The sequence below is a fragment of the Rhinopithecus roxellana genome, chromosome 9 (assembly GCF_007565055.1).
Source record: "Rhinopithecus roxellana isolate Shanxi Qingling chromosome 9, ASM756505v1, whole genome shotgun sequence".
Taxonomy (NCBI): domain Eukaryota; kingdom Metazoa; phylum Chordata; class Mammalia; order Primates; family Cercopithecidae; genus Rhinopithecus; species Rhinopithecus roxellana.
The window spans coordinates 55155467-55169934 of record NC_044557.1 but is presented as its reverse complement, the minus strand read 5'-3'; the positions used below and the strand labels follow the sequence as shown (position 1 = coordinate 55169934).

Here is a 14468-nt window from a genome sequence, read left to right as displayed (position 1 = left end):
TGTTCATTTTTATTCCTTGTAGATACTATTGCCTACAGAGTTGTTATGAAACATGCACATAGAAAATGTTCTTAGACATGTCTAAATGACCACTAATGGCTTAAATGTGACCAAAATATCTATGAGTATGGGTTCATAAAATTATCTGGATTGTGGCTGGTCCTTGGAACGACAAATTCATTCAAATGTTTCAGTTAAATTGGGCATAAAGGACTTTACATATTACAAAGGCACTCGAGAATGGAGGCGGCATTAGATTCTGGAGTCTCTGAATATGAGGCCGGGTAATTACTCACACCATAAAGCCTGGCTGTCTGATTCTAATATCAATAATTTTTACTGTTGAACTTTTACCATTTTTAAATTAAATGAAATCCCCTTCTTAATAAGCTCCGTAGTTATCTTTCAGATATTTTTCAAGCAGTAGAAGCTATTTTTGCTGCATTTAAAATATATGAAAAGTCAACAAATGACTACTCCTTTCTTTTTTTTAAAAACCATCTGGGTTGCTTGTTTGCTGGTAATGTATTCCTACAGGCTGGTGAAAATATGATAAAAGTGATTATAGAAGAGTCAGTGGCAGAGGCTGTTCTAGAATTTCATAAAGGCACAGTGAGAAGTAGAAAGGATGGTGTTAAGGGACAGGTCTTGAAGATATGTTAGCATTGGCAAGCTAAATATCTCCATCTCTACCAAGAAGCACCTTTTGGCATTTTTAGTGCAAGCAACTTTGTAAAATATACTGTTTACATCAGTCATATGAAAAGCTAGAAAACAACTTTTTCTCATCCATTTTTCAGAATAAGTTACGTGATAAAAAGTTATCTATTAAGATACATAAATGCAGAGTGTTCCTGAGTAACAAAAAAAAATGTAGCCCACATTTTACAAGATCACACAGATCGACTAAATCAGTAGTGGGGAAGAAAGGCATATTGAGCAAAAGCTCCTGGATTAATCATATGGTCACTACATTCTGATAACCGTGGTCAATACTGACAGGATCAAAATTGTTCAGAGGTAGACCCATTTGGCTGCTCTGTTTGCAACAGGTAAATGTAACATAAAGTTGGAAGCAGCTGGATCCTCTTATCTTACCCTGTGAATAGCGTGAATAGCTACCTCCTGTTTTTTTGCCTACCTTATTACAATAACACTCATCTCTCTCCGTGTTTATCCCAAATAAAATCCATAACAAACTTAGTTTAAAAACTGGATTTTCCCAGATCTCATGTTTCTATCAAAATAAAATGGAAATAATCATGTAAAATATATTTAATTTTTCAACGATCTCTAGACCTGTAAATTAAATACAAAATATCATGTCAGGAGATTCTACTAGAACAACATCTAAGATCAGAAATCATGTAGACATTTCCTTTATCTCGTATTACACAGATATTGAGCTTTTACTTTAAACAACAATATCATTCATCCTGAATGTAAATCTGCTTCTCTGTTAATGTGTCAATGAACAATGGCCAAAACACAGGAGGAATGAACTAATTCAGATATACAGTACTGTAAAACATCAAGTATCCTTTCCACAAATAAGAACTACAAGGCCCAAGACCATCCCCCACCTCAAAAAAAGGAGAGACAGCTGGATAAAGTTTCCTTTTTCTGATTCGTTTATTATGCTGGTTCATGATATAAACTGGATACCTAGTCTCTCTCATACATGCACACGTGCACACACATACACACACTCACACAAGCTAAAATATGTTAAGTCCCCCCAAAATAGTGAATATCTTAATACGTCGCTAACAAATTAGCAGAATTATCTCTACTTTCTCTGTAATGAAACATGGCATTCAATTCAAATAAGAGCAAAATTACAACTCTCTAATGCTATTATTTTGGGGAAAATTATTGCAAATGCTGACAGATACTTTTGTAACTTAATCTAATTTAGATAAGAGCAAAAGCAACAAAAACAAAAGTATCAAGGAATAGACATAGTGTTAGGCTAAATTGTCCCAAAAGAGGATGGTTGAGGGGATGTATGAAATCTTTAGATGGCTGATTATTTTTAGAGGGACAATTATTTAATGGTAGTGTAAGGCTGATACAGTCACAAAAGGATGGTCATGAAAAGACTTTGAAATATGTAATTTTTAGGAAAACATACTTTGTAGGCATGATAATGGTTATAGGAGAAGAGATTCTAGATTCCCATATCAAAATCACCAGTAGTCTCAGGGTTTGTGAACACTATCAATCTTTAAAGAAGCCCTTTGTGTGAAGCTGAACATTTGCCACCAGCATGCCTTGTCCCTCCAACCCACGCTGTGCTGAGATTGGCTTCCCGAGGCACAATGCCTGACCCCAGACCAAGAAGGACCATGAAAGCAGGTAAGTAGCTCAATCTCTGGCTCTGCTCCTATTATAATCTTTTGAGTAAGATCACTAGAAAGTGACTCAATTACTAGGGATGAGAAAGGGAACTATTTATCACAGAGAAGATTTCTATATTAACATTCAGATTTTTATTTCAGTTTCAGACTAGTTTATTTATATTTACATGACATTATAGCAAGTGTTCAGAAAACCAAAGAAACACATATGGAGTTTAGAAGTTGAGTAATGTATCCAAAGTTACAAATTGGTGCTAGAATTACACATAGAAAACCCCTCTATTAGATACTCTATGTTTTGTTGGCCTAGCAGCCTTAACTTTTTATTGTAAGGTCAGAAAGCTAGGACTTAGAAGCACTAGTTTTGTTCCCCTCAGATATGAATACAAGACCAACAATATTTTATAGACTATAGCCATTGGTTATGGAGCTTCAAATATGACCCAGAAAATTAGAGCTAACACAACTCAGTGGGGCAGCTCTTACAGTAGAATTTACTGCCCCGGAAATGTTGTCCTCTTCATAAAGCACATTCGAGTGCTGTTATGGGTTGAATTGTGTTCCCCTAAAATTTATATGTTGAACTCCTGACCACCATTACCTCAGAATGTGATCTTATTTGGAAAAAAAGTCATATCTTACATAATTAGTTAAGATGAGCTCATCATGGGAAGATGAAGGCATGTGAACATCATGTGAAGATTGAGGTGCTGTTTCCAGATGCAAAAGAATGTGAAAGCTTGTCAGCAAACCACCAGAAGCTAGAGAAGATGCATGGAACAGATTCTCCCCTCATGGCCTTTGGAAGAAACCAAACCTGTTGACACCTTAATTTTGGGCTTCTAGCCCCAAGAATAAGTTCCTGTGGTATAAGACACACTGTTTGTGGTACTTTATTATGATCACCCTACACACCCTACACAACTAATTTAAGTGACAATTTTTAGAGGGAGACAGAAAGTAAGAGGTCATTTGATGCTGGAGAGTTCAACCTTCCTTTCTGCACAGGATCAGATCACTTGTTCTTAATAAATATTAAATAATATTACAACTTTTGTACTTCTAATTCATAATCCCTGAATCTCTATAATATCATTTAAATTTTGTATTAGGAATCATCAAAAGTAGCACCTAAGAAATTTAGTTTCTAAAGAAGGCTATGAGGTGATGTTGCTAAAGGTAAAGATAGTCTTTTAAGGAACTGCTTGCTTAATACTCAGATGTAAGAGTTAAAGTTTCATCCAATCTCTGCTATACATGGTACCACCATTAGAAATTGTGTTCACAGATTCTCAAGGCAATATTCTCAGGACTCAGTATGTATAACTTTAAGGAGATGGAGCCTGTTTACTGTCTAAAAACAAATGTGAGTAAAGATAGGCCAATCATATTTGGAACTGTGGTTAGTCTTTTAAAGCTTTGTAGAATTAAGTTTCCACCAAAAGAAACACACTTTAATTGTTTCATTGATCTCTCCTATTTCTGGTACACAAGAAAGAAAATATTTGCAAAATATCAAGATGACTGACTAGGCTGACTAGCTTATGTAAAACCCTAAATGCTCCTGCCCTCTACTCACAGTCTGCTTCTAACCAGAGTTGCTGTTAGGGTGTTCACTGCATTTTTGGGGAATAAGAAAACTGTGCCTCTTCCCAGATGATCTAATTCACCTTGTTTGTGACCAATGACTGAGAAACTACCACTCAGAAAAACAATGGTAAATTTCCCCTATCTTCTACAAAAATGGAAAACTGAGTATCTTCTACAAAAATGGAAAACTTTTAGTTTGGCTAGTTTCTATCTATATGTATCTATCTATATACTTATATACATATATTTCTCAAAATCATGTTAAAAGACTGTATTCATTTTTTTAAGTTGCCAAACCAAACCCAAGCAATGCTTTTTAGTTAATTCTAAATGTTGGATTCACGGATGGATTACTGCATTTGGCAATGGTAGAAAAGGAACTCTAGGATTTGAGAAATTTATTTTAAAAGCAAAGCCAAAATTCTTGTCCTAATAAGTCTTACCACTTGATAATTCATAGTATTATCCAAATAACACTGCCTCAGTAAAGATATTTCATATGAATAAAAGCCAGTCAATGACAAAAGCTTAAGTATTTCTTATAAATACCTGAGAGTTGGGAGTGGAGACGGCAGAGTGATGTCTTGAATACTGAGCTTCAGAGGTATTTTTGCTTGCATTTAAAAACTTAAGCCTAGAATGGCTAAGGAGAAAAGCACTTTAAAGTTCTCATTACAAAGAATAAAGGCTAAGTACCAATAATTTCCATGAGAGAAAGAGAGAGAGTTACAAATTTGGAGAAAATACCAACAAGAAGACCCAAAGAAAAGAAATGAAAGATTAAATCCTGTGCTACATTCATTGATCACCAAGTTAAGGTCCTGATGAGTAGCCTTTTCAATGAAAATGAAAGGGTGTCTTTTATGAACAAGAGAAATGGAAAAGAAGGGGAACCAGAGGCACTTTTCTAGGTAACAATTAGAAAATAGGAATAGCTACCTCAGGAAATGTGAAGACATCGTAAGAGTTCTGTTCTCCCTCTCCCTATCCCTCTCTTCCTTCCCCATTGTTCGCTTCCCCCTCTCTCCCTTCCTGGACTTCTCCCCTTCTCTTTCCATATTTTTAAGTTTATCTCATATATTCTCTGGCTCTGAAAAAGTTGGTGGAAATATCTTGAATCCCTTAACACTAGGAGAGTGGATAGATAAAAATCTTGAGTCAGATACCTTTCTTCTAAAATTTGAGTTTTCCTTACACAAAAGTTCTAGAATGTTTTTAACTCACATTTATGGTTTCATGGAAGCATGAATGATTTTTTAAATTTTTTTTGCTACTAAAAATAACTAAACAATAAAGGCGGAACGAATGACTGGATCCCAAGTAGTCTTACAAAAAGGAGCAATGCTTATGCTGAGTGCTGAATGAGGAGTAACAGATGAACAAAAAAGCATGAGGAGTAGATGCCTGAGAAGGAGATAAATTTAGGTAGAAGAAATGTGTTCAAAGGCACAACATTCTGAAAATGTTTGCCTAGCTCACCTGGGATGTAAAGCCATTTGGTATGCTCAGCAAAAGGGACACATGTGACAAAGTGCCAGGAGATGAAATTAGATGGTAAAGAGTCTTCAGTATTAAGTGGTAAGAACTTACCTGAGATTCAGGGTGATAGGAGCTGGAACCTACAAGACCCTCTGTTTCCTCCAACTTCCTCTGTGTTGTAACACAACAATCAGGTTAGAATTGGCAGGACCAGGAAGGAGCATCTGAAGTCAAAGTTGATGCCACAATCACAAGCGCTTAGCTGCATTCTCTTTGGTGCCAGAGGAAATCCAACACACCTAGTGACAGAGGAAAGAGCTTGTGCCTCCTCAAGAGCTGAGCAAAATCTAGAATTTTGCCACTGACTGGGGAGAAAGGAGGAGGATTTTGGCCAGCAAAAGCATAGAAGTTTCCTAGAGAACTGCTGTCTCATCAGCCTGCTGTGGCCTGGGAGGGGTCATTCAATCCTGTGGCTCTAGAGAAGAACTGCAGCAGCACGTAGAACTTCCATAGTCAGAGAAGCCTTGTACTCAATCCTAGAAATATCTTCTCAAACCTCAGCTGATCAGCCTCTGCCCACAAAGACAGAATCTGCATTCCCTTGAATAGCTTCTTATTCATTCCTGCTTGAGACAGCCTAATGGCTAGGTTGATGTAGGTGCTGAAAGAACACATCCCCTGATTAGAACTAACTTAAGTGGTTGGTTCTATTTTGGTTCTCAAAATAACCAAAGGTAGGAGACTAAATTGAATCTAAGAGTGACTACACATGAATGAAAAATGATGGCCTCAGATAGCTGAGAAGTTGAAAAAAGTAATCATGTGCAAATTTTACCTCAATAAGTGTGACTAAAAAAATAACTCCCAAAGAGATATCAGCTAGCAAATACCAGCAAAAGATGTACAACTTTCCAATATAAAACATCAATAAACAGCTGAAAATGTATGCTTAATATTCTGAAAAGCAAAATACTACTATCATTGTGGCTGGAGAGATGCAGTCTCTGATTAGGCCAGAGTCACTTCCTATCCCTCATGGCAGATAATGTTGGCTTATAGGAACCAATGGCCCGAGAGTGGGAGGGGGATGATTCTCCAAGGTACCAGAAGAAGAAAGAACAGATGTGGGTAAGAAACACCTCCACATACATATATACCTTGATCCAGTGGCTTGGGAAACTGTCTCATATCCTATAAGAATGCATACCTAATATTGTGAATTTAAAATAGTTTTTGTACTGGTTGAACATGAAAATACAGGCAGCCTTTTGTATTTGCCGGCAGTTGGTTCCAGGACACACCGGGACACCAAAATCTGCAGATTTTCAAGTCACTTATAGAAAATGGCATAATATAGCCAGCCCTCCATATTCCGGGGTTTTGATGCTTATGGATATGGAGAGCTGACTGTAATCTCAATGCCTGTATCAATATAAAGATCATTAGACACACTTCTGCACAAATGTACTATGGAATATTATACAGCTCTTTAAAAGGCTAAGAATTACACCCATTAACTGGGAGACATGTCCATTATACGTGGTTGCACATGAAAAAAAAAAAGTCTCAGACTTATGTTTTGTATGATACTCTTATGTAAAAATCTAAAAAGAGGGCTACTGGTGTTTTTTTATGTATCTTTGAATCTTTATCACTTTGTAAAATGAGTTCATAAAACCTATGCAATTTAAACATTTTTGATTAAGACTTTTTAAAGCAATTTGAATATTATCCTGAATTTTAAGGAAGCTATTAGGGAATTTTTTTCTAATGGGAGAAATTGTGATGAGGTTTACTTTTAGGTGATCACTACAGAAGTTATATGGAAGAAATACAAGATTGACAGAAAGAGCAGTTAGGAAACTACCACAGATATTCAGGTTGTGGCAGTGAAGACAGGGACAGCATTTCCCAAAGAAATATAGCTCATCATATATAAATAGGTGTTACACACACATATTTTAAAAACTAATCAGTTTCACTGCCTGAGGCTTGAGCACAGAACACTTTCTTTCTGGAATACACCACAGGGCCAAAGGTGACTGACTGGATCCAAAGTACTGAATTAGGTCATGTGAAGAGACAGATGAAAAGAAGGAAAAATAAACTAACAGGAATTGCCAGATGCAGAGAAAAAAAGTAGGGGAAAAGAGCATAAAGAAAGCCATGGCCAAGAATCTGTGGTAATTCCACTGAAATGGCACTCCTGGCAAATAACAGAAATGTCCTTTGAATTTGACAAGAGAGAGACTAATGGTGGCCTTGGAAAGAGTGCTTCCTGGGGAATAGAGGATGTGGTGAACAAGGAGCAAATGGATCTTGGTGGAAGGAGAAGAGGCAGAAAATATGAATTCATCTTTGAAAAGTACTGTTTGGAAGAGGAGAGAAAGGCTTTGTGCTAAACGGGGACATGAGATCAAGAAAAGTTGAGTTTGTTTTCTTACAAGTTTTGAGATAGGAGAAACTTGAGTCAAGGCGTAGATCCAGGTTTTGTGAGTCCTAAATCTTACATATGTTGGGAGGCTTCCCACAGGAAAGATAAAATTGCACATAGAATTAGTTACCTTCCACATAAAATGTGAAACTATAAAACAACTAGAAGAAAATACTGTGGAAAACCTCCATGACATTGGTCTGGGCACTGATTTATTTTTTATATGATGCCAAAAGCCCAGGCAACAAAAGAAAAAATAGACTAATGGGATTACATCAAACTAAAAAGCTTCTGCACAGTAAAGGAAAAGAGTGAAGAGACAAACTACAGAATGGGATAAAATACTTGCCAACCATACATCCAATAAGAGGTTAATATCCAAAATACGTAAGGAACTCAAACAACTCAAGAGCAAGAAAATAAGTAACCTGATTTTTTAAATGGGCAAAAGACCTGAATAGAAGTGTCTCAGAAGAAGACATACAAAGGGCCAATAGGTATACTAAAAATAAAAAATAACAATGCTAATCATTAGGGAAATACAAATTAAAATCACAATGTGATATAACCTCACCTCAGTTAGAATGGCTATTACCAAAAAGACAAAAGGTAAGTGTTGATGAGGATATGAAGAAAAGGAAAGCCATGTATACTGTTGGTGGTAATGTAAATTAGTATAGTCATTATGGAAAACAGTATGGAGGTTACTCAAAAAATTAAATATAGAACTTTCGTATGATTCAGCAATTCCACTACTGGGCATATATCCAAAGAAAAGGAAATCAGTATATCAAAAAGATACCTGCACTCCCACATTCATTGCAGCACTATTCACAATAGCCAAGATAGGGAATCAACCTAAGTGTCCATCAAAGGATAACTGGATTTTTAATGTGGTATATATACATATATATACTATGAAATACTGTTAAGCCTTAAAATAAGGGGATCCTATCATTTGTGACATTGTAGATGAATTTGAAGTACATATTAAATGAAATAAGCCAGGCAGAGAAAGACAATTACCACCTAATCTTACTCATACAGGGAATCTAAAGAAGCTTAACTAATAGAAAGAGTGAAATGATAGTTACCAGAAGTTGACGGGGGTCAGGGTTTGGAGGAGAATTGGAGATATGTTGGTCAAAAAGCAAAAAATTTTAGTTAGGAGAAATAAGTTCAAAAGACCCATGTACACCACGGTGACTATAGTTAATAACAATATATTGCATACTTGAAAATTGCTAAGATAATAGATTTTAAGTGTTCTCACAACAAAAAAGTGTGAGATAATGTATGTGTTAGCTTGATTTAGTCATTTCATAACACATACATATATCAAAACATCATGTTGTACTTCATAAGCATATATAATTTTTGTCAATTAAAAAATAATAAAATTCATTAAAAAGGCAAATATTTATTTAGAATGAGAAATCACACCAAATTATAAATTATAAGAAGCTGACAAATTCCATGATCCAGAAAAAAATAACATCTTTATATTAATTTCATGATATACTTCTATAATACTTTTACTCTATGATACCTCTGTATACATATATAGTATATACTTCTATATATTATGATTTTAGGCTGTATAGTCTTTGAACACTTCTACATATGACAATGATTTGTGTAATATTTTCTATAGACAGAATAAAAAGATAATTTTGGCTTTCCTCTTGTACGTCAGACATCTCTTATGCGTCAATTCAAATGTTCTTGGCCTCACCTGTCTCTTGTAGTTCTGCAAGAGCTCTGTCTGACTTCCTGTGATGCAATCTGATGGGTCCTTTTTTTTCTAGAGCCCTGGGGCTTCCCTGTTGACAACTGCTCTGGGATTCTGTTAATGCCCAGACTCATGCATGCCAACTCAGAAGAGCACCCAAGGAATAAAACTTTGAGCAATAAGAGAGTGAGCTGGAGAATAAATGTTTCCACTTCCCCTCTCCCCCGGCCACTGAAAGATGGTCTAGAAGTGACATTGATAGCTTTGTGTGGGGCATGATTCCAATGATACAGCAGGCAGTCACTCTTGGAGGTAGTCAGCTCTGTAACAAGCATCCTCTCATCTCTCCCTCCTGGTCCCTAGCTCCTGCCCCCTTGCTTTACACTCCCTAACGATATATGGTAGCAGCACATAAACCCTGACTCAGTCACTAATGTGGGGGAGAATAAGCCTAAGATAGCACTGTTTATTTAAGTTTGTTTTTTAGCATTGATACATTAAAATATTTTATTTTAGTTTTGTACCAAGTTAACAATATCATGTGAAGTTTAAACTATAAAATTGAAAAAGCCTCCATAAAATTCTTGATAGCTGTAAAGTTTTAGGGAATTTTAAGTTTTCTTGTACAGAAACATAAATATTTGAATTGCAGACATTAACACGTTTATTGACAATGTTCTTGTTATAGGGCCATATTATGAGTTCTGTTTTATGTCTATCAATGTCATATTTTGTGGCAATCTTTTCTTAGCCAGATCATAAACATATTGCAGCCACTTGGATGCCACTGGACATAAGATGTGTGACCCAAATGAGGTTGAGTTGGTAAGAGACATTGTTCTCAATTTATGTTAAAATATCTTACTTCTAAAATTTTACAAAAATACATGAGCATGAAAAAATATTGACTTCGAAAGGAGCATACGCAAACTGGGGTGCAGTATTGAACAGGGCAGATAATTAGCATGCAAATAACAGTTTTATACATGAATTACCAAAGGCAGTGGGAGAATGATTAGCCTCCACTTGAGAGAGATGTTCAAGAGATAATGCCTTTGTATCAGAGAGTCAGGTTTTAAGAAAGACAAACAGGTAGAGATAATATTTTGTGAACATTTTGAAAGTGTGCAGTTTATTCCCAAAGAAAGAGGGATTCCTGAGGGTGCATTGGTAAAGGCTGGCAATGAAGAAATCACTGGAAGTCCAAACCAGGGAGAAGGACACACATCACAGTATTAGAAGGAAAGCAAGGGAAAAGAGGGCTCATTGAGAAAGGACTTGATTCCATGTCAAGAATTCTAAGGATGACAGGAACCAGAGGCATGCATGTGTGTTGAAATGCAAATATACATGAAATATACCATTTATTTGTTTCTTCTTACCATTTTTACTTCAGACTCTGAGACCCCTAGGTTAGGAAGAGAAAGTGACAGCAACAGTGGTTTCTGGTTTTCTGGGTCTCAATGTTAAATGGAAGAAAACCAAAAGTTTGTGGGATATGGAAGGAAGCAGATGATAAGATGAAGTGCATTTTAAAAGATCAGCAATTTATGGCTTTGTCTGAGATTGCTGGCCAAGGAATTATTTCTGCTTCAGCAAATTTTAACCCAAGTAGAAAGAAGGACAGTCAAGTGTGAATCCTGATGAGAGTCCCAACATAGCTTTTAACCCCCATAGAGCCCAATTACTAGAGGAAGGAAAGGAGAATGGTCAGTTCAGGTCCAGTTCAGCACAGAAGGAAGAAATGATCTTGGCTACAAGGGGGCCTGATTTGGAGAAGAATTTTGATGAACACCATCTCCTAATCCTAGTATCTGCTAGAATTTTCACTGTAGTTATATTTAATGGAATGCAGGATTTATAAACAAAAATGGGGCTCATAGCACCACATAAAATCAATGACTTCTTTGAAAAGTTAAAAAAAATGTCAAATGAATGCAAGATAATACTAACAATAAAATAATATACAAATGCAATTTAGTAGTGAATTTGTTTTCTTAAACTAGATTTTGAAATGATATGAATTATTTTTTCAAGATCACTAATAAAAAATGGCAAGTCTTTCTTTTTGTAATTTCTATCTTTTGATATTTTAGTAGGAGATGTTATTTAGCTATATTCAAAATTGAGGGGGAAAAAAAAGAAGCAATCCCTTGACCATAAAGTGACAGAATTATGTAAGTAAACATCAGACCATGCATGTGGGATGATATCACTTTTCAGATTTTAATTGTTTAATTAATTCAAAAATTGATTATATACAGCCATCATGCTCTGAAAGGGTTAATTTACTACTTAAAGATAATCCAATTATTTTCGGAGAAGATTAGTTAGCTCACAGGCTTCAAGAGGATAAGTGTGCAATAGCAAACATTAAGGCCCACATGAAAATGAGGAAATACCAAGCGAGGGAAAATGCACACAATGCTAATCTCTGACTGTAAGCAAGACTGAGAGGCGATTGTCTGGTCAGACCAGTGCATACAGTCATGGTCCAGGACAGCACTCCCTTCTCACACAATTTACCCTTAGAGGAGGAAGTAGCTTGGACACCTGACATCATACCAAAGCAGTAATGATGTTTCTCTTTGCACAGTGCCATTCTCCAGCAATTCCCCCAAAGTTTAGGCACAATAAGCTAAAAGAGAATGATCATGGATCCACATGTATCATGTAAGCATAGAAAATATTCATTAAAATATTCTTTTAGGCCAGGTATGGTGGCTCACAACCATAGTCCCAGCTCTTGAGAGACCAAGGAGGGTGGATGACTTGAGCCCAGGGTTTCAAGACCAGCCTGAGCAATACAATGAGACCCTGTCTCTACAAAAAATTTTAAAGAAAAAAATCAGTGAAAGATGCATGCCTGTAGTCCCAGCTACTCAGCAGACGGAAGTGGGAGTATCATTTGAGACTGGGAAGTCAAGGCTGCAGTGAACTGTGAACATGCCTCTGCACTCCAACCTGGGCAACAAAGCAAGACACTATCTCAAAAAAAAATAATAATAATCTTCTACTCAGTTATCGTGTAAGTGCTGGCTACATGCCCAGAGACCCAAAATTCTATATTCTCTGTTGTTATATATTACAATTATATATTCTATATATATTCAATATATAGAGAGTGAGTCTAAAATGCTAATTAAGCTACATGGCATATCTTCCCATGCTGTTTTGGATTTGTTTGTTTTCTTTTTCTGTTTCTATTTTTTAACTAGATAGACGAAGGTTAGGGAGATAAGGGAAGTGGAAGAGAGACAGAATATGTGCGCATTTATGCATAGAGTACTTGCAGATGTTAAATGGTATCTATCCAGTAACTGATCTCAGTGATATTTAGAAGTAAGTTTCAAAGTACCCATCCTTGGCAATTTTGAGATAAGAGAGTGCCCTTAAAAAGATGTCTAGAATTTGTCTAACCTAATTGTTTTTGAAAGATTTATTGCAAAGCTAATGTTCTCCACCTCCTTATCTTCTTACCTTCAGGTAGCAAAGCTAAAATCTAGAATTGTAGAAAATTATAGAAAAATCTTGAATTAAGCACCTTGTATGCATAATTCACCTATTTATGTGCCAGGCACGGGAGATACATCAATTAACAATTCTGCTATGGTTTGAATGTTTGCTTCTTCCAAATTCATGTTGAAATTTAGTTATCAGTATAAGAGTATTAAGAGGTGAGACTTCTAAGAATTAAGTTATCAGGGCTCCACTCTTGTGAATGGACTAATGCCATTATTGAGGGAGTGAGGTCACCCTCTCTTGCACACACTCTTGCATTCACTGGTGCTCTTTATCTCTCTTTCTTCCTCTCTCTCTTTCTCATTCTCTTGCTCTCTGTTTCTCTCTCTCCCTCCTTGTCTGTCTACCACTATGTTATAAGACAGAAAGAAGGCCCTTGCCAGATGACAGCTGTTCAGCTTTGGACTTCCCAGCCTCCAGAACTATGAGCCAATAAATTTCTGTCCATTATAATTTATCCAGTCTCAGCATTTTATTATAGCAGCACAAAATTGACTAAGACAAATCCAAATAAAGATCTTTGTCTTTGTGGAGTTGATGTTTATAAATGTCATATCCTAGTTTATGTTCTAGTGGGGAATAGATGATAATAATAATGTTACAATAATAGCTTTTATTGAACATTTCCTTTCTACTAGATTCTTCCCTGAGCACCTTATATTCTCTCATTTGTTTTTCAAAGCAACTCTGTGTACTAGGTATTATTGTCCCTATTTTACATATTGGAATACTAAATCTTAGAGCAGCTGAAGAACTTGTTCAAGTGACACATCCAAAGTTCAAAACTGAGGTCTTTCTGACAGTTGTTCTTAATTATTTATAAAGCTCTTATGGTGTCTCCAAATCCATATTAAATTCCATGAGAGATATAAAGGGACATAAGATATGAATTACAAGCTCCTCAACTAACACAAAGTCTCATCTAACATTCAACAATTATATGTTCAATTTATAGGATAATTAACCAAAATTCAGAGATAGTAGAAAATTATGAGAAACATAATCACAAAAAAGTGTTATTGGAAGATAAGACTCGAAGTGGGGGTTGAAGGATGAACAAACTTTCACAAATGAATGGCCTTTCCAAGTTGCCTACCTTCCTGAAAAGTCATGAAGTTATTTGGTTATAGCTGATTTTGTCACTAAGCATACTTTCCAATGTTATATTCTTCTTAAATTTTACTCTTTGTTTCTAATCATTTATTTTTTCTGTCCTGAGAACTGTATGTCTCATATATACATTTTAAGTTTGCTACATTTGGCCCTGTCAACTATACCTTTGTTTAAACTATTTCAGCGCTTAGCTCCCAGAGCACCCTGATATTCATAGACCATATCTTCTCCCCTCCCT

At 35.9% G+C, this 14468-nt stretch overlaps 1 protein-coding gene across 2 annotated transcripts in view; it reads right to left on the bottom strand.

Annotated features, from left to right (window-relative positions):
- SLC26A7 (solute carrier family 26 member 7) overlaps positions 1–14468 on the bottom strand; it is a 155574-nt gene that overhangs the window by 110781 nt on the left and 30325 nt on the right. The window lies entirely within an intron of this gene.